Source organism: Giraffa tippelskirchi, chromosome 11 (genome assembly GCF_054371585.1).
Source record: "Giraffa tippelskirchi isolate mGirTip1 chromosome 11, T2T-mGirTip1v1.2.pri, whole genome shotgun sequence".
NCBI lineage: Eukaryota > Metazoa > Chordata > Mammalia > Artiodactyla > Giraffidae > Giraffa > Giraffa tippelskirchi.
In genome coordinates, this window is record NC_137285.1 from 129,115,612 (window position 1) to 129,141,539 (window position 25,928).

Here is a 25,928-nt window from a genome sequence, read left to right on the forward strand (position 1 = left end):
TTTTTTGATCTGTCTCTGAAAACAAATCTTTGAGCTGCAAGCAAACTCAAAACCAAACCAAAACCAAGACATTTTGCTTTATAAGAAAAGCTTTCTGGATGCAAAGAGTCAGCAACCCTGCTGGGAGATGGAAAAACAAAAATTAATGTTGGCAAAGAAATACCAAGTTTGCACATCAGAATTATCTGCAGGGCTTTAAAAAAGTACATCTGTTGTGTAGCTAAAGCAGTACTTAGAGGGAAATTTATAGCTATAAAAGCGTATGTTAAAAATGAAGAAAGACCTAAAATCAAAAACCTAAACTTTTCTCTTAAGAGGTTTAAAAAAGAAGAGCAAACTAAATCCAAAATAAGTAGAAGGAAAGAAAAATAAATATTAGAGAATTAAAAATATACATATATACACACACATGTGTTCACATATACATATGTGTGTATATATATATACATATATATATATGAAAAAAATAAATGAAAATTTGGCTCCTTGCAAAGATCAAGAATGTTGACAGACCTTTAGGTAGACTGATCAGGAGAAAATGAGAGAAGATTTAAATTACTAAAATCAAGAATAAAAGAGGGAACATTACCATCAACCTGATAAAAGAGTAAAGAGAATACTATGAACAACTATTCAAATACATATTTACTTACTATATACTATATATAAATAATATCTTTATTCATGCCACCTAATTTAGCTAATTTATGATATGTATAACTGTGTGGATGAGTATGTACATGTGTATATATATATATATATTTTTTTCAATGCCAGAGGCCTATCACATAAATTTTGATTCAGAAAGTCTCAAGTACGAAAGAAACATTTGTATTTGGTGGTTTTTGTAATGTGTTCTCTTTCCTGAGAACAACTGAACTAATGCATAGTAGTTATTCAAAAATATTGTTGAATTACGATTGAATACGTATTAGTTAATATAGGTGCAGCTGCATATAAACACAAAACTTCAAAATAGCTGTGCATTTAACATAAGTAAAAGAAATCCAGAAATAAGTAATTTGGGGCAAGTATTTTATTTTGAATGACAAAGGGCCCAGTTAAAAATCTCTACTCTGTCCCCTTGGGAAAAAAAGAGGAAAAAGAATGCTGGGATAGGCCTCTAGAACAAAGGTCCCCAACCGTTTTGGCACCAGGACCAGTTTTGTGGAAGACGATTTTTCCACAGACTGAGGGGTAGGGGGTGGTTTTGAGATGATTCAAGGGCATTACATTTATTGTGCAGTCTATATTATTATTACATTAGCTCCAACTCTAATTATCAGGCATTAGATCCAGAGGTTGGGCACCTCTGGGCTGGAAAATTTGCCAAACCATACCACAACTTTCAAAACTTAACTTTAAACTTGGTTCCTGGAGTATTCTAGGTTGATAGATTTATTTTTTCCCACTAGAAAATTTATAATTCAATTAATTAATTCAATTAATTGAAAAGAATTTGAATAGCACTCAGCAAGTGCTATGAGAAAAAAGTCCAGATGTCCTCCTACCCTCAAGGAACTCTCAAGCAATTTGGACAACGAAATCTACACAAATGAAACAATCCAGAAATGCTTTCTACCAGCATTTACTGAAACACTATGTTTTACGATTTGGCCCACTACTTTATATTTACATTTAAGCTTTGAAAAAATCATTTAGTCAGCAAACTGACTTAAACTAAAATTTTCATTGAAATGAACCACATTACTATGTTAGCAAAAATTGAGTCTGAAAATTAACATTGATTCAATCACAAACCATTCCAAAATGTGAAGACTTAAAAACAAACGAACAAACAAAAAAACCCCCAAACTCTCCAGAATCCATTGTTTGTAAAACTTCTTATAACTTGTCAGGTATGGACAGAACTTTGCAAAACAGCATTAGAATCATTAGCTTCTCAGTCTTTCAACTGATGTGTCCATCAAATGGCTAGTTAGGGACTACAGCCTTTATCACATCAAGTCTGCAAATATGTCCCGATTACCACTAAACAGCCTCTTGATGAAGGTGAAAGAGGAGGGTGGGAAAGCTGGCTTAAAACTCAGTATTGAAAAAAATTAAGATCATGGCATCCAGTCCCATCACTTCATGGCAAATAGAAGGGGAAAAAGTGGAAACAGTGACAGATTCTATTTTCTTGGGCTCCAAAATCACTGCAGATGGTGACTGCAGTCAAGAGATTAAAAATGCTTGCTCTTTGGAAGAAAAGCTATGACAAGCCTAGATAGCACATTAAAAAGCAGAGGTATTACTTTGCCAACAAAGGTCTGTATAGTCAAAGCTATGGTTTTTCCAGTAGTCATGTACGCATGTGACAGTTGGACCATAAAGAAGGCTGAGAGTCAAAGAATTAATGCTTCCAAATTGGAGTGCTGGGGAAGACTCTTGAGTGTCCTTTGGATAGCAAGGAGATCAAACCAGTCAATCCTAAAGGAAATCAGTCCTGAATATTCATTGGAAGGACTGGTACTGAAGCTGAAGCTCTAATGCTTTGGCCACCTGATGCAAAGAGCTGACTCATTGGAAAAGACCCTGATGCTGGGAAAAATTGAGGGCAGGAGGAGAAGCGGGCAACAGAGGATGAGATGTTTGGATGGCATCACTGACTCAATGGACATGAGTTTGAGCAAACTCTGGGAAATAGTGAAGGACAGAAAAGCCTGGCATGCTGCAGTCTATGCAGTTGCAAAGAGTTGGACACGACTTAGTGACTGAACAACAACAATGCACTATAGTAAAGCATTATACTGAGTCCTAGAGATACTAGGAAGATGCATCCTGCTTTCACAGAGGTCACAAAACCCAATAAAAGGGGATATCAGCATAGACATCAGATCAACCCCAGAAGCAAAAGACAGATGGTGCTAAATGTTTTTAATTTTTTATAATGCTTCCTCTCAGTTCATTTTTTTTTTTTCTTCTTAATTTGGCTGTGCCAGGTTTTAGTTGTGGCACTCAGGATATTTAGTTGTGATATATGGGACCTAGTTTCCTGATCAGGGATTAAACCAAGCCCCTTGCATTAGGAGTGCAGAGTCTTAGGCACCAGACCATCAGGCTATTGCTGTTATGCAGTCACTCAGTCATGTCCGACTCTTTGTGACCCCATGGACTGCAGCATGCCAGGCTTCCCTGTCCTTCACCAACTCCCGGAGCTTGCTCAAACTCATGTCCATTGAGTCAGTGATGCCATCCTTTCATCTCGTCCTCTGTCATCCCCTTTTCCTCTTGCCTTCAATCTTTCCAAGCATCAGCGTCTTGGAGTTGGCCCTTCACATCAGGTGATCAAAGTATTGGAGCTTCAGCTTCAGCATCAGCCCCTCCAATGAATATTCAGGATTGATTTCCTTTAGGAATGACTGGTTTGATCTCTTTGCAGTCCAAGAGACTTTCAAGAGTCTTCTCCTACTCAAAGGCATCAATTCCTGGAGAAGGGAATGGCAAACACTTCAGCATTCTTGCCTTAAAAACCCTATGGACAGTATGAAAAGACCACCAGGAAAGTTCCCTAAATATTATCACTTCTGTTCTTATTGCTTTAGTTGCACAGGTTTTAATAGAGTAATGTTGTATAGTAAAGAGTGGGATAAAGTGATTTCTCATCAAGGGTAACCAAAAAAAAAAAAAAAAATTCAAAGAGCAGGGGTTCTCAAACAGAGGCTATTTTGGAGCCCAGAGAACATTTGACAGCGTCTGGAGATATTTTTAATTGTCACGACTGCAGATGGTGGGATGGGGGTGAAGATTGGTACTGGCATCTAGTGGGTAGAGGCCGGAGATGCTGCTTTAGCATCTTACAATGTGCAGGACAGCCCCCTCAATAAAGAATTATTCAGCACAAAATGTGAATGGTGTGAGACCGAGAAACTCAGCTTTAGCAAGAAGGAAACATTTGTTGAGGAATGATAGAGTGTTGACAAGTGGGTAAATGGGGAATGGGAATGAAAGAGGGCTATGTGAGCAGAGCCAGGCAGGGAAAAAAACATACGCCCTGTTTAGGAAATGAGGAGGGCTTCAATGGGAGTATGGATACGCACCTGGGGTTAGGTGGATGTGGAAGAAAATAAGGGCTAACATTTGTGCTGAGGTGGGGACCTCCCTGGTGGTCCAGTGGATAAGACTCCACACTTCCACTGCAGGGGGCACAGGTTTGATCCCTGGTCGGGGAACTAAGATCTTGCAAGCCACATGGCCGCTCCTCACTCAGATTTAGGCTGAAGTGGATTGTGGGGGCTCCTGAATGCTTAGGTTTATCCTTTGAGCTAGAGTGAGCCATCAGAAGATCTTAAAAGCTGAACAACTACAATTAAAACTATATTTTAGAAATATAAACAGAGGAAGAAAGCTAGATTCTCATAGCAGATAGTAAGAAAATTCCTTTGAGTCACCTTTGTTTGAGCATTGTCTGTTAAGCTCCAATTTTTAGAAAGCACCAACACTGCAAGAAGAATGGAGAAATTCCACATAATTGGACCAGGGTGAGGTGGTATGAGGTGATATAGGATGGACAGTGAGATGAGAAGAGACAAAAAGGTAGGGGAGAAAGACACTGCTGAATTTTTTACTCTGAAATCCTTCCCCGCAGCCTCTGAAGCTACAGTAATATTTACAAAAATCACAACATGCTTGTTACCTTTGGATTTCCTGTGGAAGACGACTATTGGGGGGTTGAAAGAGCAGGATGGTGAGAATGGGATCCCAGTGGCTAGAAATGGGGCAAAGGATTTGGATGCTTCTGTAATAAGCAATTTCATCGCCCACTACTTCCTTTCATGTCTATGGTCTTGCTGCTCACATCTGCTCGTGTTCCCGTGCCCTTCTTTCTCCATTACTTGCTTTTCTTCTCTGATCACCATTTGAAGCCCACTTGTAAAGGTCTATTCCCTGTACTGGACTTTTACATTACCAATATTGTATTGTATTTACTAACATATTTGTTTTCTCCAATCAGATAGTGAATGCTTAGATTCACTAGGAGGATAGGAATGGTATTTCATTCTTCTTTGACTCTCCAGAAGGTCACAAAGTATCTGACATGTTATCCAAGCTCAGTGATCATTCATTGTATGAAATGTAGGTGAGGCTGGTGAGTGGCGGAAAGACGGTAGCTCTGGATCTAGCTTGCTTTTACATGGCTGTTGTTAAAATGATACTTTCCCTTCTTATTTTCTGTTTTGAACTTCATCTCCCAGCTTAAATATTTCCTTCCAATGGATGATATTCTATCAGGAGGAAAAAAACCCATAGTATGGTGTCAAGCCTCAGTGAATGGACTAAAATCATGTTTCAATATGCTTTTTAGAAAGCTTTCGTGTTATTAATTTAACATCGACCTGCTTATTAAGATCCCATTATTAAGGAAACGATTGTAAAAATCATTAAGAGCATTTCTACAAATCTAAGCCACTGAGTCATCTTGATAGTTCTCAATGAGCTTGGGCTGAATATCCCAATTTTTTTTTTCTAATCATTAGTAAACATTTATCCATGGGCTGATTTTTATGTATTTTTGTTGTTGATGATGTGAAGAAGGTTCTCTATAGGAATAGCTGCTGTACATATGGGACAGTGCCCAGGTATGGTTTTTGAAGACCCTTTCCTAAAACATCTTTCCCCACACTGGTGGCATTCGGGGTCTCTGGTCTCAACACATAATAAGTATTTCCATTGAGTTAAGTGTGAAGCCTCTAGTCATATTCCCTCCTTTTGGATTAGAATATAACTCTTGTGGTATCAACAACCTATATTTGGAATATGAATTTGGAGTGGAATTCTGGACCTAGAGGTAGGGGAAATGTCTCTTGGGTTGTCATTGCTTCTACCAGATCAAATTCTCTTCTCCCTTAAATAACTGGTGTGAAGTTTGTGACATCATTACTAGGTACCCCTTATTATTGCCGTCATCTGCTGACTTGAGGACACTCCCCACATTCCTTACAGATTTCAGCTCTGAGCTCACCCTCACTTATTCCAATAATAAGCCTATCATAATTCTTAGATCCAAGTAAATGATCATTTTGATACTCTGGCCTCTGACTCCCATGACCTCTTCTCCTCTAATGACCTTCTCTCTCAACCTGAATCACTCATTCCGCCCCCTTTCCCCCAAAATGGACCACTCATCCCCTCCCCTAGACCTTGTTCTTAGCAGTAACTGCTATCTCCCATATTTTACTCCCAAGCATCCCACTCTAGGACCCCCACCTCATATCCTTTCAGTTTTCTGTCCCTCCCACTCTGACTTGAAAATACTTTGACCAGATAATTCATTGTCCTACTCGCTGTCCACATCCCACATATCCTAGCTTACCTCCTCATCCCTCCTAGATTTTATAGTTTATCCTAATAATCACTTATATTACACACCAGCTCCTGGGCACTTCTCTTACTTCTTTGTCCTTCTTTGGCAAAACTCCAATCCTGGTTATCTACAACTCTCTTCCCACTCTGCACTTGTTTCCTGGCTGCTGAACTTGGCTAGAGAAAAACACCCAGTGTTGCTGCTTGGTCTTGCTTTAAATTCATGAATCAGTAAACTCAAGTGGGCCCAGCAATTCTAACTCATTTCCCCAGTCTATTCACTTTTACTTCACAAACAAGATTTCAAACCTTCCCTCCCTTCAAACTCTCAACACTTTCTTTCTTCATCATTCTCATCTAACGACCTTGATTCTTTTTTCACTGACAAAATGGAAGCAATCAGAAGTGATTTTCCATGTGCTGCTTCCACCACTTCTACCAACCTACTAGCATCTATGCGCGTGTTCCATCTGCCACTCAGTTACTCTGAGCATGCCCCTCCCCTTATCCACTAGTCTCAGAACCCCATATCTACTCAAGGAGACTACTTCGGTAATTTTTCTCCAGAAATTTTGGAAATGCTCTCTATTCTTCTTTATCAGTGCATTTCCATCAGCATATACACATGTTATACTTTTCATATTAACATGTTCTCCTTTGACTCAACGTTTCCCTCCAGTCACCTGCCCATTTCTCTTATCCGCAATCCCATGGACAGAAGAGCCTGGTGGGCTACAGTCCATGGGGTTGCAAAGAGTTGGATATAACTAAGCATTCAGGCAGGTGCGCACGCGCACACACACACACGCACACACACACACACACACACACACACACCCCTACGCTATTCTACCAAAACAGCCCGGGTCAATATCTTCAGCAGTTTTCATGTTGTCCAAGCTAATTATCAATGCTCAGCCCTCATCTCACTTGAAACAATTGACCATTCCCTTTTTTGGAATGTTTTCTTCATTTGATTTCTGGGATATCACCTCTGGAGTCTTCTCTGACCTCATTGGACACCTTTCAGTCATCTTTAATGGTTCCCCTTTTTTAAAAAACAAAAAGATTCATTTATTTATCAATGCAAGGGGCATTTGTCTCTGCATCCAGGCTTTCTCTAGTTGCTGAGAGTGGGGTCTACTCTGTAGTTGCAGTGCATGGACTTCTCATTGTAGTGGCTTCTCTTGTTGTGGAGCACAGGCTCTAGGCAATGCAAGGGGCATTTGTCTCTGCATCCAGGCTTTCTCTAGTTGCTGAGAGTGGGGTCTACTCTGTAGTTGCAGTGCATGGACTTCTCATTGTAGTGGCTTCTCTTGTTGTGGAGCACAGGCTCTAGGAACATGAGCTTCAGTAGTTGCAGCTCATGGGCTCTGTAGTTGTCGCATTCAAGCTATTGATCATGGGCTCAGTAATTGTGGTGCATGGCTTAGTCACCCTTCAGCATATGGGATCTTCTTGGAGCAGGGATTGAACCCATATCCCCTGCATTGGCAGGCAAATTAAAAAAAAAAAAAAACTTAATTAATTTTTTTATTTTCAGCTGCACTGGGTTTTGTTGCTTTGCTAGCCTTTCTCTAGTTGTGGTGAGCAGGGGCTACTCTTTGTTATAGTGTGCAGCAGGCAAACTCTTATCCACTGCACCATCAGGGAAGCCCTAATGGTTCCTTTTTATTTCTCTGGGCTCTTAATTTTGCAGGTCCCCTAGAATTCTACCCTTAAACTTCTTTTGTTCTTTGTCTACTCTTACTGTCTAGATGATCTTCTCCAGGCTTATAACTATGTCCTAAGCTATATTAGCATTGTCTGATAGAAACAGAATGTGAGCTACAAATGAGTTTTAGATACAATTTGGAATTTTCTAGCTGCTTCTTTTAAAAAAATGAAAAGAAACAGGTTAGACTATTTTAATAACATTATTTAGCTAAATTATAGGCAATGTTTTAATATATCAATAAGTAATCAATCTTAAGTTATTAATTACATGTTTTCCATTCCTATTTTCATACTAACACTTTGAGATCCAGTGTGCATTCTACACTTAGAGCACATCTCAATTTGGATGAGCCACTTCTTTTAAGGACTTGTTTTTTTAATCGAAGTATCATTAATTTACAAGTTTCAAGTGTACTGCAAAGTGATTCATATATATTCTTTTTCAGATTCTTTCCCATTAAAGGTTACTACAAGATATCGAGTATAGTTCCCCTTGTTATACAGTAGGTCCTTGTTGTCTACCTGTCTTATATATCGTAGTGTGTCTATGTTGATCCTAAACTTCTCATTTATCCCTTTTCCCCACTGTTATCCCCTGGACAAGCCAGATTTTAAGGGCTTAGTAACCACGGTGACTACTGTATTGGACAGCATGGTTGTCCATAGATGCTGAATACTGACTTTTATTGAGCAAGATGAAGAGTCATTGGAAAGTTTCAAGGAGGGAAATAACTTGATTTTTTTCTAGAAGGTCATTCTGGCTACTGAGTTAAAAATAGACTAGGTGGGAACCAGGAGGAAGCAGATAGATCAGGTAAGAGGCTAAATGCATGAAAAAGAGGAGGACACTGGGGAAATTATACTTTAGGAAATATAACAAGTGGTTATATTTTGAAGGTAGAACAAAAAGGATTTTCGGATGGATGTTACAGAAAGTAAGGAGACCAGAGTGACTCCTGGACTTTTTTTGTTTGTTTTTTTAAATTGCGGTATAGTTGATTTACAATGTTGTGTTAGTTTCAGGTGTACAGCAAATTGAATCAGTTATACATATATCCACTCTTTTTTTAGATTATTTTTCCACATAGGTCATTACAGAGTACTCAGTTCTTTGTGCTGTATAGTAGGTCCTTTATTAGTTACATGTCCAACTCTTTGTGAACTCATGGACTGTAGCCCACTAGGCTCCTCTATCCATGGAATTCTCCAAGCAAGAACATTGGAGTGGGTAGCCATTTCCTTCTCCAGGGACTTTATATATAGTAGTATGTTTATATCAATCCCAATCTCCCAATCTATCTGTCCCTCCTGGGTTTTGGATTTGAGGCACTGGAAGAACTGCAAGAACAGAGCTGTCTTGAAGCAAGGGGAAGGGAACCTGAAGGTGAGCATGTTTGGAGAAGGCAGATTGGTAGCTCAATTCTGGATTTGTCAAGTGTGAGTTTTCTATTAGATGAATAGAAAAGAGAAGAAGATAGTTTGGAATAGTGATATATGTCATGAAAAAAAAGAGAAGAGCTATAGAATGACTGGGGAGGTGCTCCTTAGGTGGGCTTATCAGTGGGTGCATCTCTGAGTCAGGAGCAGTTGAGCTGAGTCTGGAATGATGAAGCAAAAATCTGGACAAAAACCATTTTCCATCAGAGGGTACTGGAAAAACAAAAATCCTGAGGCAGGAACGTCTGAGAAAGAGTAAAACAGCCAATGCGTCTGAAGTGAGTACAATGGAAAGATGGGGGGGGGAGTGCGGGCAGCCATCCAGCACCTTGTCAGATGTGGTGGAGAAGCTGGGGTTCTGTTTTACGTGCACTGGGAAGCTTCTGGGAGGTTTCAAGCTAGATGTGGCATGATCTGATTTATGTTTCACCAAGAAAACTCTGGCTCCTAAGTGGTGAATGGATTTATATTATATTACATTAATTATTATCATTATTCTTATTATAGGGGATGAAAGTAAAAGCAAGGAGAGCAATCAGAAGCTTTTCCAGTAACTGGCTAAGACTTTATGGCTCTTCTCATGGCACAGCTCTACCTGTTTTATGCTAAGTCTTTTCCTGAGTACAAGGAATTTCTGGTGGTCGAAAATGAATATTCCTCATCTCTCTATCCTCCCCCATGCCCAGCACTGTGTCCTGGTCGCATTTGTTGTTGTTGTTCAGTTGGTAGTCAGTTCAGTTCGGTCACTCAGTGGTGTCCAACTCTTTGTCAGCCCATGGACTGCAGCATGCCAGGCTTTGCTGTCCATCACCAACTGCCAGAACTCGCTCAAACTCATGTCCATTGAGTCAGTGATGCCATCCAACCATCTCATCCTCTGTCATCCCTTCCCCTCCTGCTTTCAATCTTTCCCAGCATCAGGGTCTTTTCCAATGAGTCAGTTCTTTGCATCAGGTGGAGTTCTTTGCATCAAAGTATTGGAGTTTCAGCTTCAGTACCAGTCCTTCCAATGAATATTCAGGACTGATTTCCTTTAGGATTGACTCGTTTGATCTCCTTTCAGTCCAAGGGACTCTCAAGAATCTTCTCCAACACCACAGTTTGAAAGCATCAATTCTTTGGAAGTCAGCCTTCTTAATGGTCCAACTCGCACATCCACACATGACTACTGGAAAAACCATAGCTTTGACTAGCAAACCTTTGTCAGCAAAGTGATGTCAAGACTCAGTGTGTATTGCTGAATGCATTATAAGGCTCTACTCATCAAGGCTCAAAAGCAAATTTTGCACATATTTGTCTTTCTTATATGTTTACATTTTGTCTGTCTCTTAATTGAAACTCAATAACTGTTGTCGGTGAGGCAAGGCCTCTCTTCAGATAACCGATTTACTGAAAGGGACCTTGAAGAGCCAGAGGTAGTAGGGAGAGTGTTGGCCTTGCACAGGTGGAGGGTAGGGGGAAGTCAGGGAAGGTGGGACGTGTGGAAAGGAGAGAAGTGGGTAGAGACCCCAACCTTGAGCATGTCAGAGACGGATCTGGCCTGGTCTTTAATTTGGCCCAGGGCTGGCCTGCATCCACGGGTCGTGATGTGATCCCTCTGTGTGGGAATGACTGAAACAGTTTGATTATCACGGGACCATAATCCATCATCCAAATCCTTCATTAAGAAGGTCTTGCCGTTCAGCCTTGTTCAAAACCAAGCCTAGAGGAATTTGCCATCCAGCATCAAAACTCTCTCTGTTGACACTGATGCTGCAAGTCCCAGCAAACTCAGGACGTCAGGCTGAATCCAAGCTTTTTGGCACTCTTCCTTTCCTGGCTGGGACAGATGTCCTCAGGCCTAATAGCAGCCTAGCAGAGGGCTGAAGGCTGGGCTGACTCTCGGCTTTGCTGCATGTGCTGGGTTTGAGTTTGAGTCTATCCCATAGATGTCTGCAGACCAGAAGGATGACATTTTGGCACTGAGATAGAAACCCAGGTGTCTGGCTGGTTTTCAGTCTCAAAAGGCTTGTTCTTGTCCTTTCAGTCTCTTCAGCCCTTTGGAATTCATTTCTCATCACCGAGAAGTTCCAGTGCCTTTAGATTAGGGATCTACACCCACAAATGATGATCCACTGGACTCTGATCCTTGGCCTTGGAGCAGAGCCAACAGAGCTGGTTACAAACTCATTGTTAATTACAGAGTGTAATCACAGTAGATTCAAGTTTGGAAACACCCTACTTTGTTATTGTTTGGGATCTGAGATGTGTATAAAATGCTTTTTAAAAGCATGCCATTATTGTTTTCTAATTAGGATATGGGGGTTTGGAGTAGCCCCATTATGCTATTATTTAATCATGCCTTTTCTGAGGAGGGAGGAAAGGAAAAGATTTTCCTTTTTCTCTCAACAATTACTCTCATTTCTGCATGAAGAGGGTGGAAACTCTGTTCCTCCCTCATCCCCTTCAGGCAGAGTCCATGGCTCAGATTCACAAAGGTTGTTGATTTTGACTTTAGGTTGCCTTGCTCTGTTTTTCCCTTCTCTGCTGCTCCCTAATACAATAGGTAAGTTCTTTTAGCCAACACTCCCTAAGAGTGCAGTAAGAAAAGCAGTCCATTTAAGGGTTTTTTTTTTTTTAAGCTTTGGGTGATCTTATATTCACCAAAATCAGCCAGGCTGGTGGCATATTTTCCTTTGTTGTTACATCTGAGCTGAACTTAGAGTTTAAATGGTGCCAGAAAGGATCATATTGCTTGCATTCTTGTGCTTACATTCTTGTAAGGAACTGCAAAACATTCCAGGTTCGAGAGCCAAAAATCCCCTGGAAGATGGCTTGCATGGGGATGTCACTGCTGCCATATTAGCCACTCCCTTCTTTGCTAAACCCTTGCATTTCTTATATACTGCCCCATCCCCACAGAGCAGCAGTCCTCAACATTTTTGGCACTGGGAACCAGTTTCTTTTTTTTTATTATTAATTTATTTATTTTAGTTGGAGGCTAATTACTTTACCATATTATAGTGGTTTTTGTCATACATTGACATGAATCAGCCATGGGTTTACATGTTTCTTGGAAGGCAATTTTTCCATGGACTGGTGGGTGGAAGGGGGATGGTTTGGGGACTGATTCTCTTAAGAAGTGTGCAGCTAGATCCCTTGCACATGCAGTTCTCAGTAGGGTTTGCATTCCTATGAGAATCTATTGCCATGGCTTATCTGACAGGAGGTGGAGCTCAAGCAGTAAAGTGAGTGATTGAAGTGGCTGTAAATACAGATGGATCTTCACTTGCTTGTCACTCACCGCCTGTTGTATGCTTGGTTCCTAACGAGCAGTACTGGTCTATGGCCCAGGGGTTGTGGACCCCTGTCATAGAGAACTGATGAGATTCTAATATCATTCTTGCCCATCACCTCCCTCTTTTGAGAGAGAGTCAACATTTCCTCTTTCCTACCATGCCCTCCCGTTCATACTTTCTTGCTTTACAACCTCAGCCTCAGTTTCCTCATAAGAATAACAGGGATAATAAGAAATAACTGGCATGGTACATGCCACAGAGTTGTTGAGGATCAAATGAGATCATGGCTGTGAAAGTGCTTTATTTCTACAAATGTAAACCACTGTCACTATCATTTGCTTACTGTTCTTTGTTAGTTAGTGTCAGAGAGGAAGAAATTTTCCTCTACCCTTCTGGGGTTCTTCTGGCTATTCTAAGAATTAAACTGACATGAGACAGGTTAATAGGAGAAAATCAGATAAAAGTTTAACAACATCAAACCAGTCAATCCTAAAGGAAATTGACTCTGAATATTCAAGGGAAGGAATGTTGCTGAAGCTCCAATACTTCAACCACCTAATGTGAAGAGCTGATTCATTGGAAAAGACCCTGATGTTGGGAAGGATTCATGGCAAAAGGCAAAGGGGATGGCAGAGGTTGAGATGGCTGGATAGCATCACTGAGTCAATGGACAGGAATTTGAGCAAGCTCTGGGAGACAGTGGAGGACTGAGAAGCCTAAAGTGCTACAGCCCATGGAGTTGCAAAGAATCAGATATGGCTTAGCAACTGAACAACAACAACAAATACGTGGGAGAGACCTAAGAGAACTGTGTAACTTGCAAAATGGCTGAAACTCTCACCTTAAATAACATATTCAGCTGAAGACAAAGGACCGTGTTGGGGTTAGTGGTTTAGGACTTCAAAGGGGAAGAAGACAACTGACGTGGAGATGGAAAAGCAAATGTTTGGTAAACACATGTTTGCTGGGCATGCAGAGAAGATGGGACACAGCGAGGGATTTTAACAAGCAGACTTGCTTGGTTCCTTTCTGTCTATATATTTAGTTTATGCTATAGTGCAGGGGTCCCCAATCTCTAGGCCACAGATGGGTACCAGTCCTTGGCCTGTTAGTAACTGGGATGAGGGGAACACAGCAGGAGGTGAGCAGAAAGCAAGAGAATGAAAGTTCATCTGCTGCTCCCCATTGCTCTCATGACCACCTGAACCACACACCGCATCCCACCCCCTCACCCCCGGCTCTATGGAAAAATTGTTGTTCATGAAACCATTCCCTGGTGCCAAAAAGGTTGGGTACCACAGCTATATAGTGTTGTATGGTGACAGCTCCCTTCCTGAGAAAGGTCCTCTATCTAAATTCTTTAGGCAGTTAGGAAAAAGATCAAAGTTTCTTCTTGAGCCTTTTGTGAAATAATCCACATGCCAAAGAGACACTTTGAGGAGGCAAACTTTGCTCACCTACACTAGCTACATGATGTAGCCAACCTTGTGTTTCAAAGGTGGAAGCTCTATTGGTTCTGGTAAGTTGAGGGCCATTTCAAAGCCCTGAGAAAAGGACCAGATATGAAAGCATATGAGAAAAACTTCTTGTTGGATGGTTCATTCATTTACTATGCATGTTATTTATATTCTTTTCACCCAGGCATGGGTTGAATGTGGCTGCCCCGGCTGTGAAATAAAAGGCAGCATCATAAGTCCTTTGGGGATCAAGCTTTTCCATCCAAATGGCCGCCACTCAAAATTGGATTTCCCCTTGATTTTCAATAAATGGAGAACAACAGAATGTGATTTGTTCTAATTATATAGCAACAGGAATACTAAGCATTGCTTTACAAATAGCTGCTATTATGTCATACTAATGAGTTTTGAAGGGAAGCATTCTGAACCTTTGTAGCATATTCTTTGTTTTCTCTATTTTATCCCCTTGTGGAAGAGGGATAAACTAAGGGCATGAAAATGAATGTAAACTCTCCAAAGCCGTAGAATTATTGGCTGAGCTATGACAGCTTCTCACCTCCTTCTTCATTTACACAGTTTAAATGTTTTCTACAGCTGGATAAAATCTAATTAAGTCTATCTTTACAATTTTCACACTGACTTTTACTTTATTTTTGGTTAGTGTTCACTGTAGGTTTCTGAGGACTTAAAGTTACCTGCTAAAAGCTGGATTCTCTGTCCTGAAAAGAATATTTAACCACTTCTACCAAGTCACATCTGCTGGGTGAAGCACGTCCTGACACAGGAAAAAGCACAAGGAAGTAGTATTTATCAGTGTCTACTCTACAGGGGGTCTCATGCTAGGCTCTTCAGACAGGTCATTTTATTTAATCCTCACATCAACTCCACAAATTATGTAAAATTATTTTTATTTTATTGACAAGTGCACTGAGGCTAGTAAGTTACATCTCTAGGACTTCTCTACCTATGAAATATTTAATTCCCTAGATGCTCTGGTCTATGGCATTTACATTTTTGAAATATTTATAATCTTTTCAAAATTATAGTCACATCTCTCCCCACTTGACAGACCCCACTGTCTTTGAATTTAAAAGAAAGTATACCCTCCATCCACAAAGTAGTAGTTTAGTTCAGTTCATTTCAGTGGCTCAGTTATGTCCAACTCTTTGTGACCCATGGACTGCAGCACGCCAGGCTTCCCTGTCCATCACCAACTCCCAGAGTCTACTCAAACACCTGTCCATTCAAACATCTAATCCTCTGTCGTCCCCTTCTCCCCCTGCCTTCAATCTTTCCCAGCATCAGAGACTTTTCCAATGAGTCAGTTCTTTGCATCAGGTGGCCAAAGTATTGGAGTTTCAGCTTCAGCATCAGCCCTTCCAATGAATATTCAGGACTGATTTCCTTTAGGATGGACTGGTTGGATCTCCTTGCAGTCCAAGGGACTTTCAAGAGTCTTCTCCAACACCACAGTTCAAAAGCATCAATTCTTCGGCGCTCAGCTTTCTTCACAGTCCAACTCTCACATCCATACATGACCACTGGAAAAACCGTAGCCTTGACTAGATGGACCTTTGCTGGCAAAGTAATGTCTCTGCTTTTTAACATGCTGTCTAGGTTGGTCATAACTTTCCTTCCAAGGAGTAAGCGTCTTTTAATTTCATGGCTGCAATCACCATCTGCAGTGATTTTGGAGCCCAGAAAAATAACGTCAGCCACTGTTTCCACTGTTTCCCCTTCTATTTGCCATGAAGTGATGGGACCAGATGCCATGATCTTAGTTTTCTGAATGTTGAGCTTTAAGCCAACTTTTTCACTCTCCTCTTTCACTTTCATCAAGAGGCGCTTTAGTTCTTCTTCACTTTCTGCCACAAGGCTGGTGTCATCTGCATATCTGAGATTATCGATATTTCTCCCCACAGTCTTGATTCCAGCTTGTGCTTCATCCAGCCCAGCATTTCTCATGATGTACTCTGCATATAAGTTAAATAAGCAGGGTGACAATATACAGCCTTGACGTACTCCTTTTCCTATTTGGAACCAGTCTGTTGTTCCATGTCCAGTTCTAACTGTTGCTTCCTGACCTGCATACAGGTTTCTCAAAAGGCAGGTCAGGTGGTCTGGTATTCCCATCTCTTTCAGAATTTTCCACAGTTTATTGTGATCCACACAGTCAAAGGCTTGGCATAGTCAATAAAGCAGAAATAGATGTTTTTCTGGAACTGTCTTGCTTTTTCGATGATCCATTGTATGTTGGCTATTTGATCTCTGGTTCCTCTGCCTTTTCTAAAACCAGCTTGAACATCTGGAAGTTCACGGTTCACGTATTGCTGAAGCCTGGCTTGGAGAATTTTGAGCATTACTTTACTAGCGTGTGAGATGAGTGCAATTGTGCGGTAGTTTGAGCATTCTTTGGCATTGCCTTTCTTTGGGAAGGTAGTAGAGAGTTAGTTATATTCTAAAAGTTAAATATAAATCTGCAAAAATGCTAATAATACAAATAACTTATTAATAATTTTTCATCAAATACAAAGATAAAATATTAGTGGTCCTGCATATATCATTTTGTGAAGACTTAGCCATTTTAATTATGATTTACATCAAATATTTCAGACTGCGTTTTATGGTTTTAATAGAGTATGTAAATAGTACTTATCATTGTTCCTTGAATTGAAAGATTCCCTAGGTACAAAGATTTCCGTGTGGCTGGGAAACTACCAGAATGCACACTGATGAAAGTACACTAAGGAAGTACAGAGACAGTCCTGCAGTCTGATGCTTTCATTTCTGAAGTCCCATCAGTGTTTATATCTGCCTCTTCACAGATGAGAAGGTTGTATTATCTTTGCTCAAGGTAAGCCCTTAGTGTTATCTTTTCCAGTCAAATCTGAGCCACTTAACCAGTTTGAGCACTGAGCTGTCACCCCCTAGTGGAAACTTGCAAATGACATCTGAACCTAGAAACTGAAGGGCAGAAAAGCAGATGGACCTTTTGAATTGTTTTCTGGGGAGGGAAGAGAAAACTGTAATTTGTTGGACAAATACTCCGTGCCTGGCTTTCCAAATGACATTATCTGATTTATATCTCATAACAATCCTGCAAGGAAGATATAATTATCCCCATTTTTTCAACAAGAAGTGGTTAAGTATCTCACTCAAAAATTATGTGGAGGCCCAGATTTAAACCGAGATCAGTAGTATTTTTCTGCTACAGGTATATCAGTAGTTCCTCGTTGGGGGGAACAATTACAAGGATTTTCTTCATAGAAGAGTTATCAAATACAATAGAGCAAATAACTTTTAAAAATAATATGAAACAGCAAGGACCTACTGTGTAGCATAGGAAACTATATTCAGTATCTTGTAATAACCTATGATAGAAAAGAATCTAAAAAAGAATACATATATATAAAGAATGCATATATATCATATATATTCCTGTGTATCTCTCTCTTGATAATCCAGGTCTCCCGCATTGCAGGCAGATTCTTTACCAGCCACAAGGGAAGCCCAAGAATATTGGAGTGGGTAGACTAACCCTTCTCCAGTGGATCTTCCCGACCCAGGAATCGAACCAGGGTCTCCTGCACTGCAGACAGATTCTTTACCAACTGAGCTATCAGGGAATAAATCAACTATAGTTCAATTAAAAATAGTAATATAAAAATAAAAAATGGTTATGGAAACAATTTCTAGCCCATTGTTGGACTTTTTTGAAGTTCTTGGTTAATATTATATAGGCCTCTTTCCAATTCAATTTATTTCCTCCCTTCTGCCATCAGCTGGAGCTACTGTATAAAAGCCAGTCACTTAGACTTCAAGGTGTACTTGTGGAATATGGAGCTAGACTGCCTTTGCCTACAAACAGCTTGGGATAAACCCTGGAGAATCACATGGAGAAATGCAGTGTCATAGAGGGTTAAGCAGCTTCCCAGGTGGCACTAGTTGTAAAGAACCCACCTGCCAATGCAGGAGCCCTAAGAGATAGAACCCAGGTTCTATCCCTGGGTTGGGAAGATCCCCTGGAGGAGAGTACAGCAACCCACTCCAGTATTCTTGCCTGGAAGATCCCATGGACAGAGGAGCCTGGCAGGCTATGGTCCATAGGGAAGCAAAGAGTCAGACACAACTGAAGCGACTTACAAAGCAAGCAAACAAGAGGGTTAAGTAGCTGGATTTAGCTACTTAGTAGTTATGTGATTTGGGGCAATTTATGTTGACTTTCACCCCAGTTTTGTTAGCTGCAAAATGCAGATAACAGTACCAATCTTGTGGGGATCATCATAGTGAGAATTAAATGTTAAGAGCTTAGTACAGAGTCCACCATATAATATATACTCCAAACATGGTCATTAATATCACTCTTAGTTATTATTACTCATTTTAAAATTGGTATCACAGCCCAGGGGATGATCAATTCATTATAATTACAATTCATATTATTGCCCATCATTGTATCAATATATTCACACATCATCTAGCAGAAATGTTACTTGACTCCCCATGACTTGCTGTATGATCTTGGGGTGGTTTGGATCTTGTATAGTTAGGGGTTTATTATATTGTTGAGCTTGGAAATGACCAGAGCATTCTCTCTTGCAGGATTAGGATCACATCTGTTTCATATTTGTTTCATCATCTGAGTTCATTTGTTACGTCGGTCACTCAGTAAGTTTGGTATCCCAGGGAATGACAGAGAACAAAATGCAAGTTTTTCTTGGATAAAATGTACTAGCTTACCAGGAGGTAGCTTCATTATGGTGGGGGTTAAGATGGCACCCACACATGAAGGCACTGTGCTTCAAGATCAAAGGAAGGTGCTAAAGGTATATTTTTGAGGTGGGTTGGATCCTTTTGGACAAGAGCAGTGTCTTCTAATATGCATTCTGCAGACTTCTTGTCTTTTGTAGATTAAGTTTCCATGCTCAAGTAAGCATGGGAAATATACCATGCTATATTCCTTTCTCACATTAGGGAGTCATAATGTATTTGAGACATTTAAGGCTCTAAAAATAATGTAGGAATCAACCCTTCTATTTATGCCTAATCATGAGTAATTTCCTCACTTTCCCCATGAAAATGTTTTTAAAAAGATTTGGGGCAACATACATGTATAAAATTTGGAGATGAGCAAAATAATAAGTGTCTACTTATGCTGTCTACCACGTCTGGCCATGGAATTCTCCAGGCCAGAATACTAGAGTGGGTAGCCTTTCCCTTCTCCAGGGGATCTTCCCAACCCAGGGATCGAACCCAGGTCTTTCCACATCTCAGGCAGACTCTTTACCAGCTGAGCCACAAGGAAAGCCCAAGAATATTGGAGTGGGTAGCCTATCTTTTCTGCAGTGGATCTTCCTGACCCCGGAATCGAACTGTGGTCTCCTGCATTGCAGGCAGATTCTTTTACCAACTGAGCTATCAGGGAAACTCACATATGTACAATTTGGAGATGAGTAAAATAGTGTCTACTTATTTAATTTATAAATTTAGATGACATAGGTATTCATAATGACATATCATAGAAGAATATTTATTCAATAATATTGTTTTTGTGAACTCAGATTTTACCACCCTTTCTCCTTGGGGTCTCAGCACTGACTACCCAATGCAATCTCCCTGGAGGTTTAAAAACTTCATGATGCCGCCTGGAAACATTTAGGTCAGAATCTCTGGGATTGGACGCCAGGCATTAGTGATTTGCAAAATCTTCCCTATGGTTGAAAGGATTAAAACCTCTTATGTCATCCTTCTGAAAATGTGAAGAGTAGTGACCTATTGCGGAGAAGGCAATGGCACCCCACTCCAGTACTCTTGCCTGGAAAATCCCATGGATGGAGGAGCCTGGTAGGCTACAGTCCATGGGGTCGCTAAGAGTCGGACACGACTGAGCGACTTCACTTTCACTTTTCCCTTTCATGCACTGGAGAAGGAAATGGCAACCCACTCCAGTGTTCTTGCCTGGAGAATCCCAGGGATGGTGGAGCCTGGTGGGCTGCCGTGTGTGGAGTTGCAAAGAGTCAGACACAACTGAAGTGACTTAACCGCAGCAGTGACCTATTGGAAGGGCTGGGTGTGAACTGAGAAAGCATCTGTAAAATGTACTGTTTCTTTAAGTATCTCCTCTGCACCCCCAGTCGCTCCTAATATCACCATTATAGAGTTAGACACAGGAAGCCCTGGCGTAGCCCCAGTGAAGAAGCTGAATGCTTCCGATTGGATAGGACATTACTGGTAATGGGCTGTCTCATTTCTGAATTGAATTTGAGTGCTGGGAAAGCATATTGGCTAACGTTTCAATCCTTTGGTTGAATCTATATATTTGACAACAAATGCTGGCTCTTGGGGCTACACAATTCTCATCTCTTTCCATTTCCCCTCATCAGAACAAGCTTCCTCTATGTAACTTTTTATTTTGTATCAGGGTATAGACGATTAACAGTGTTGTGATAGTTTCAGGAGAACAGCAAAGGGACTCAGTATACATATACATGTATCCATTCTGCCTCAAATTCCCCCTCACCCCCCTCCATACAGGCTGCTACATAACATTGAGCAGGGTTCCATGTGCTATATAGCAGGTGCTTGTTGATTATCCATTTTTAAATATAGCAATGTGTACATGTCCATCCCAAACTCCCTAACTATGCCTTCCATCTATCCTTCCCCCCTGGTCCCCATAGGTTCGTTCTCTAAGTCTGTGACCTCGATGTATTATTTCCTCCAACGGGGAAGAGAACTGGCAGTGACCCTTCTCTTCAGCTATAGGCTGCCTCCCTGTGAGTTCTAAGGCAAAAGAGAGAGTAGGTAGTAAAGATGAGAATCCTTCTCCTATGAAGGTAGCCTGTTCCGAAGGCGGTCAGTTTTAGAGATGAAAACCAAGAGTACCCAGTGGGGAGCAGTAATAATACCTTACAAGGGTAGGATGTGTTATAACTTTTAAAACACTTGGATATTCATCACTTTTCCTTTGAACATTTCAAAGAGATTGATGGAGCAAATATTGATAGCCTCATTTTAGGGTGAAGAAACAACAGAGATGCTGTGAAGATGAATCAGTTCCCCAAGAGCACAAGGACAAGAACCGAGGTGGGACTAGTACCTGGATCTTCAGGTATTACTCACCTTGAGCAGCGTTAAAGGTCGGACAAGCCAGGAGTCCTCAGATCCGCCTATTCACTAGAACAGCCTTGGAAGATTATAAAATAATACAATTACCTCAACTCACCTGGGGGGAGTCTAACTCAAAAGGACTGGAGCTTGGGGAATCTGTCATTTAAAATAATTTCCCTGTAGGTGTTCTCAATTCTGACTAAACTTTACAATCACCTGGAGACTTTAAAAATAAATCCTCTTGTCCAGATTGTACCCAAGACCAATCAAAACAGAATTTCTAGTGTTGGCACCTAGTATCAGGTTTTGTAAATATTCCCAGGTAATTTCAATGTGCCACCAAGCCTCGGAAACACTACCTTAGACCAGAATTTTACAAATCTTTTTTTCCTGAATTTCATCACAGCAGGTAGGGAAAGATGAGTGTAGAATTGAGAGTGAAAAGACCAGCATTCAAGTTCTGTTTCTGCCTTTTGGGAAAGTCACTTCATCTCTGAGTCTCAGTTTTCTATTTTATCAAATGCAGAAAATGATAGTACTTTCCTTGCAGAGATACAAGGAGAAGTAGATGAGATAATGGAAACAAAGTCGCAAAGTACCACCAGTTATCAGCTATTCCTATCACTTTCCAAAGAGCTCCTTTAAAGAAGATGTGTTTTTTTCACCAGCTGTTCCCTTTGTGTCTGAAGGTCCCATCCTCAACCTTACAGAGAGTTAGACCCCTAGGGAGCAGAGCTGCATCTGTAAGTTTCCACTGATAAAAGAAGGTTTAGAGATTGGAAGGATATCCTCCAGGCTTCTTTTCGCTATTGCTGTCGGCATGTTCAGCGCACTGGAGTTATGAATCTGCCAGTTTGCTAAATGTTTACTCAGAAGGGCAATTTTGTTTTCATAATACAGGAACACTTTAGCTATCACGATTCACCTTCCCCATTTCTCCATCTAGCTCGAGTTCCCCTGAATGTGCCCCCAGATGCCTCTTGTTTAGTCCCATTCAGCAAATTAGGGCAGGTTCTAGTATGTGTTTATTATCCAGTAAATGCTGAGTTCACTGGAACCCAGGCCCACTGGAGAACAAGTAAACCCATACCATAAACACCCACTCCTTGGCCTAACAATTTGTACTGGTTAGAACAGAATCTTCTAATATTAGGAATGGTAGCATGAGGATCATTTCATAATGGCAAACACAGGCAAAAGCAATCATGAAATTATGGATGACTCACTGTCAGAGGAACTCTTGAATCATCTTGGTCAACCCCCTAGATTCATTGGCTGGGGAAACTTTTGCACCAAATGCATACTGCGCTATTAGTCTTCTCTCTGATTGTTATTGCCAGCTTTGTCTTGACCACATCAGATATATTTTTAAACCTCTTACAATTCCCTCCTCACTAAGTGAAATATTTGTGTGTGTGAATACCTTGCTCTTATTTCTTATATATTTCCTGGCTTCTTTTGCAGACTACACAATGAGTTGAGGACACAGATTACATCTTATTTCTCTTAAATAAAGTAGTACCTGATGCATAATACCTTTTCCTCTGACTGATGTGGGAAGCCGTTGGAGAACTGGATCTGACTGATGTTTAAAAGCATCCTTCTGGCTGTGTGATAACAACAGTGGATGGGAGGGTAGGGGTGGAAGTGAGAAAGCCAGATAGGAAGTTATGTCAATAGGACAGGTGGCCCAGACCATGACAATGGAGGAGGTGGAGGTAGTAGAGAAGGAAGAAGTCTGGATAAATTTTGAAGGTAGAAGTAATGGGATTTGCTCTCAGATTGACCGGGTCATGAGGAGAATTAAAAATTACTCCAAGTTATTTGATCTAAACAGCTGAGGGGATGGACAGATGGGGTTGCCAGTAATTGAGATGAAAACACCCAACAGAGAGGATTTGTGTTGAAGGGGAAGATGATATGTGTCTGTCTCTATCTATCTGCCTATCTGTCTATCTAATTAAGACCAATATTATATATGAAATCAAAATACAGAATAAATAATTTGCTGATAGTCTCATAGCTAATATGCAGTGATTTGGCATTTAAAGTATTTTAGACTTCAAACCCCCTACCCAACTATGCCCTTCTCATATATGTATTATCACTTTTAAGTCTCACAACGACTTTATCCTCATTTTTCAGTTTAAAAAACTGAAGTTCAGTGAGTTCAAGTAACTGGTTTTAGCCATGTTAAGAGAGAAAGCAGAGATTCAAATTTGGTTTCTGACTCTCACACCTATATTTTTTCTATGAAACTATCCTCCCTATTATCTATAACTTCTAGCAAGACTCCTCAACCTCCAGGATCTAATGCTTGATGATCTGAGGTGGAGCTGTTGTAATAATAATAATAGAAGAAAAAGTACACAACAAATGTAATGCCCTTGAATCATTCAAAAACCCTTCCTCCTCCCCCTGGTCTGTGGAAAAATTGTCTTTCATGAAACTGGTCCTTGGGACCAAAAAGTTTGGTGACTACTATCTTATAGGATAGTGGCAGAAATTAAATGTATGTACCCAGTACATACAATGTCCGGCACATTGTATGTTTTAAATAAATGATGACTATTGCCGATTGATGTAGATTTCATTTGTATACATATTGTGTTTCCCCTAAAGGAACTGTTTTAAGTTTATTAAAACATAAGGCTTAAAGTAATTCTTTTGCAGCCTCAAACACACCAGAAATATTTATTAATAGTTACTGAGTGAATCACAAAGTATGCAACTGAAACAGTTACAAACAACATACCATAGACATTTTCACAATGAATATGGGTGTTTCCTAGTAGGAGAGACATAAAAGTAGGAGTGTGTGTGACTGAAGATAATACATGGGGTTACCAGAGTACCTTTTAGTAAAAAAGTTAGAAAGCCTTGCAGAAGAGGCCACCACTCTGCTGCAGAGAATGCTTTGTCCTTTGCTCCCAAACAACTCTTATCTATTATAATTCTAATTAATTTTGCACTGGACTATCTAGAGTTTTCCCATTTGGAATCACTTTGTTCTCCTCTTTCAAATGAGGTGATGGGTTCACTAATTTACCAATATCTTGCCTGTGTTCAAATTAAATCTGATGCACCCTAAGACCAGGTCTGAGTATTTTTCTACCACACAAAATTTTCCACAAAAGTTTTTAAACAAATTATCATTATATTCTTGTCTAAGAAGAAAGTTGTCAAATCAATAACCTAGACTTTTATTAAAAAAAAAAAACTAGAAAAACAGGAATAAAATAAACCCAAAGAAAGCAGAAAGAAGGAAGTATTAAAGGTAAGAGCAGAGATCAATGAAATTGAAAACAGAAAATAGAGGAAAACAATAAAAAAAACAGTGGCTGATTCGCTGAGATTAGTAACATTGACAAGGCTTTAGTGAAACTAACAGAAAAAAAATAGACAAGACATAAATTATCAATATTAGGAATGAAAGAGGGGGGATATCACTATAGATCCCATAGACATTAAAGAGGTATTAAGGGGATGCTAAAAACAACTCTATTGACATAAATTTGAATACGTAAATGGAGTAGAATAATTCCTTGAAAACAACACACTACCAAAACTCACTCAAGATGAAATAGATAAGTCAAATAATTCTATACAAGTTAAAAAAATTGTAGTTAAAAGTTTCAAAAAAAGCAATCTTCAGGCACAGATGGTTGCACTGGCACATTCTACCAAATATTTAAAGAAGAATTAATGCCAGTTCTATATGATCTCTTCCAGAAATTAGAGAACACTCTCAGCTCAGTTTATAGGCCAGCACTACCAAGTTACCAAACTTAGACAAAGATAGTACTACAACAAAACAAACAAAAAACCACTGCAGGCCAAATATACCTCATGACCACAAATGCAATAAAGCTCCATAAAATACCACATTAAGAAACTGAATATAAAGAAGAACAATCATATGATCATATCAAATACAGAATCAGTATTTGACAAAATTCAGCATCCATTCATAAGAAAGACTCTCGGCAGGCTAGGAATAGAAGGAAACTTTCTTAACCTAATGAAAGGCACCTAGAGAAATGCCTAGCTAACATCATACTCAATGGTGAAACGCTGCATGCTTTTCCCCCTAAAAGTATGAACTATGGAAAGATACCCACTTCCAACACTCAACATTGTATGGGATATCTTAGCCAGTATAAAGTAAGAAATAAAGGCAAGCATATTTTCAGATGCTAAGATTCCCATACAGAAAATTCCAAGGGGAATCCACAAAAGAATCCCTAAACTAGTAAGTGAATTTAATTAGATTGCAGGATACAAAGTCAACATTGTGTTTGACAACTAGGACATCACTGTAATGTAAAAAGACTTTCAGAGTAAGAGCCAGAGGGACATAGCTTTAGGAGTGAATGAAAAGTAAGGGAGCATCTTCAGAAAGTCTTGGCTTATTTCAATTTGGATTCTTGAATAAGGTTTTGGTGTGAAGATTACTCTCATCTCAAATCACCAAGCCAAGCTAAATCAGAATTTCAGTGAAGCTTTGCATTTCTGGCAAAACATGAAGCCAAGTAATAATTATGTGTGTTTAGGGTTTAGACACAATCCTTTTCTCTTTTTTTTTTGAATTAGCAGTCAATTCAGCACCGCTAATTGAGCACTG

The 25,928-nt window shown here is 40.0% G+C and overlaps 1 long non-coding RNA gene across 1 annotated transcript in view; it reads left to right on the forward strand.

Moving 5' to 3' along the window:
* LOC145526977 (uncharacterized) overlaps nt 1–22,837 on the forward strand; it is a 28,966-nt gene extending 6,129 nt beyond the window's left edge. The window contains exons 3-5 of the long non-coding RNA XR_014069365.1: nt 16,872–17,048; nt 18,797–18,862; nt 21,202–22,837. This is a non-coding gene — a long non-coding RNA (uncharacterized LOC145526977). The remainder of the gene's footprint in view (nt 1–16,871; nt 17,049–18,796; nt 18,863–21,201) is intronic.
* The last annotated feature ends 3,091 nt before the right edge of the window (nt 22,838–25,928 follow it).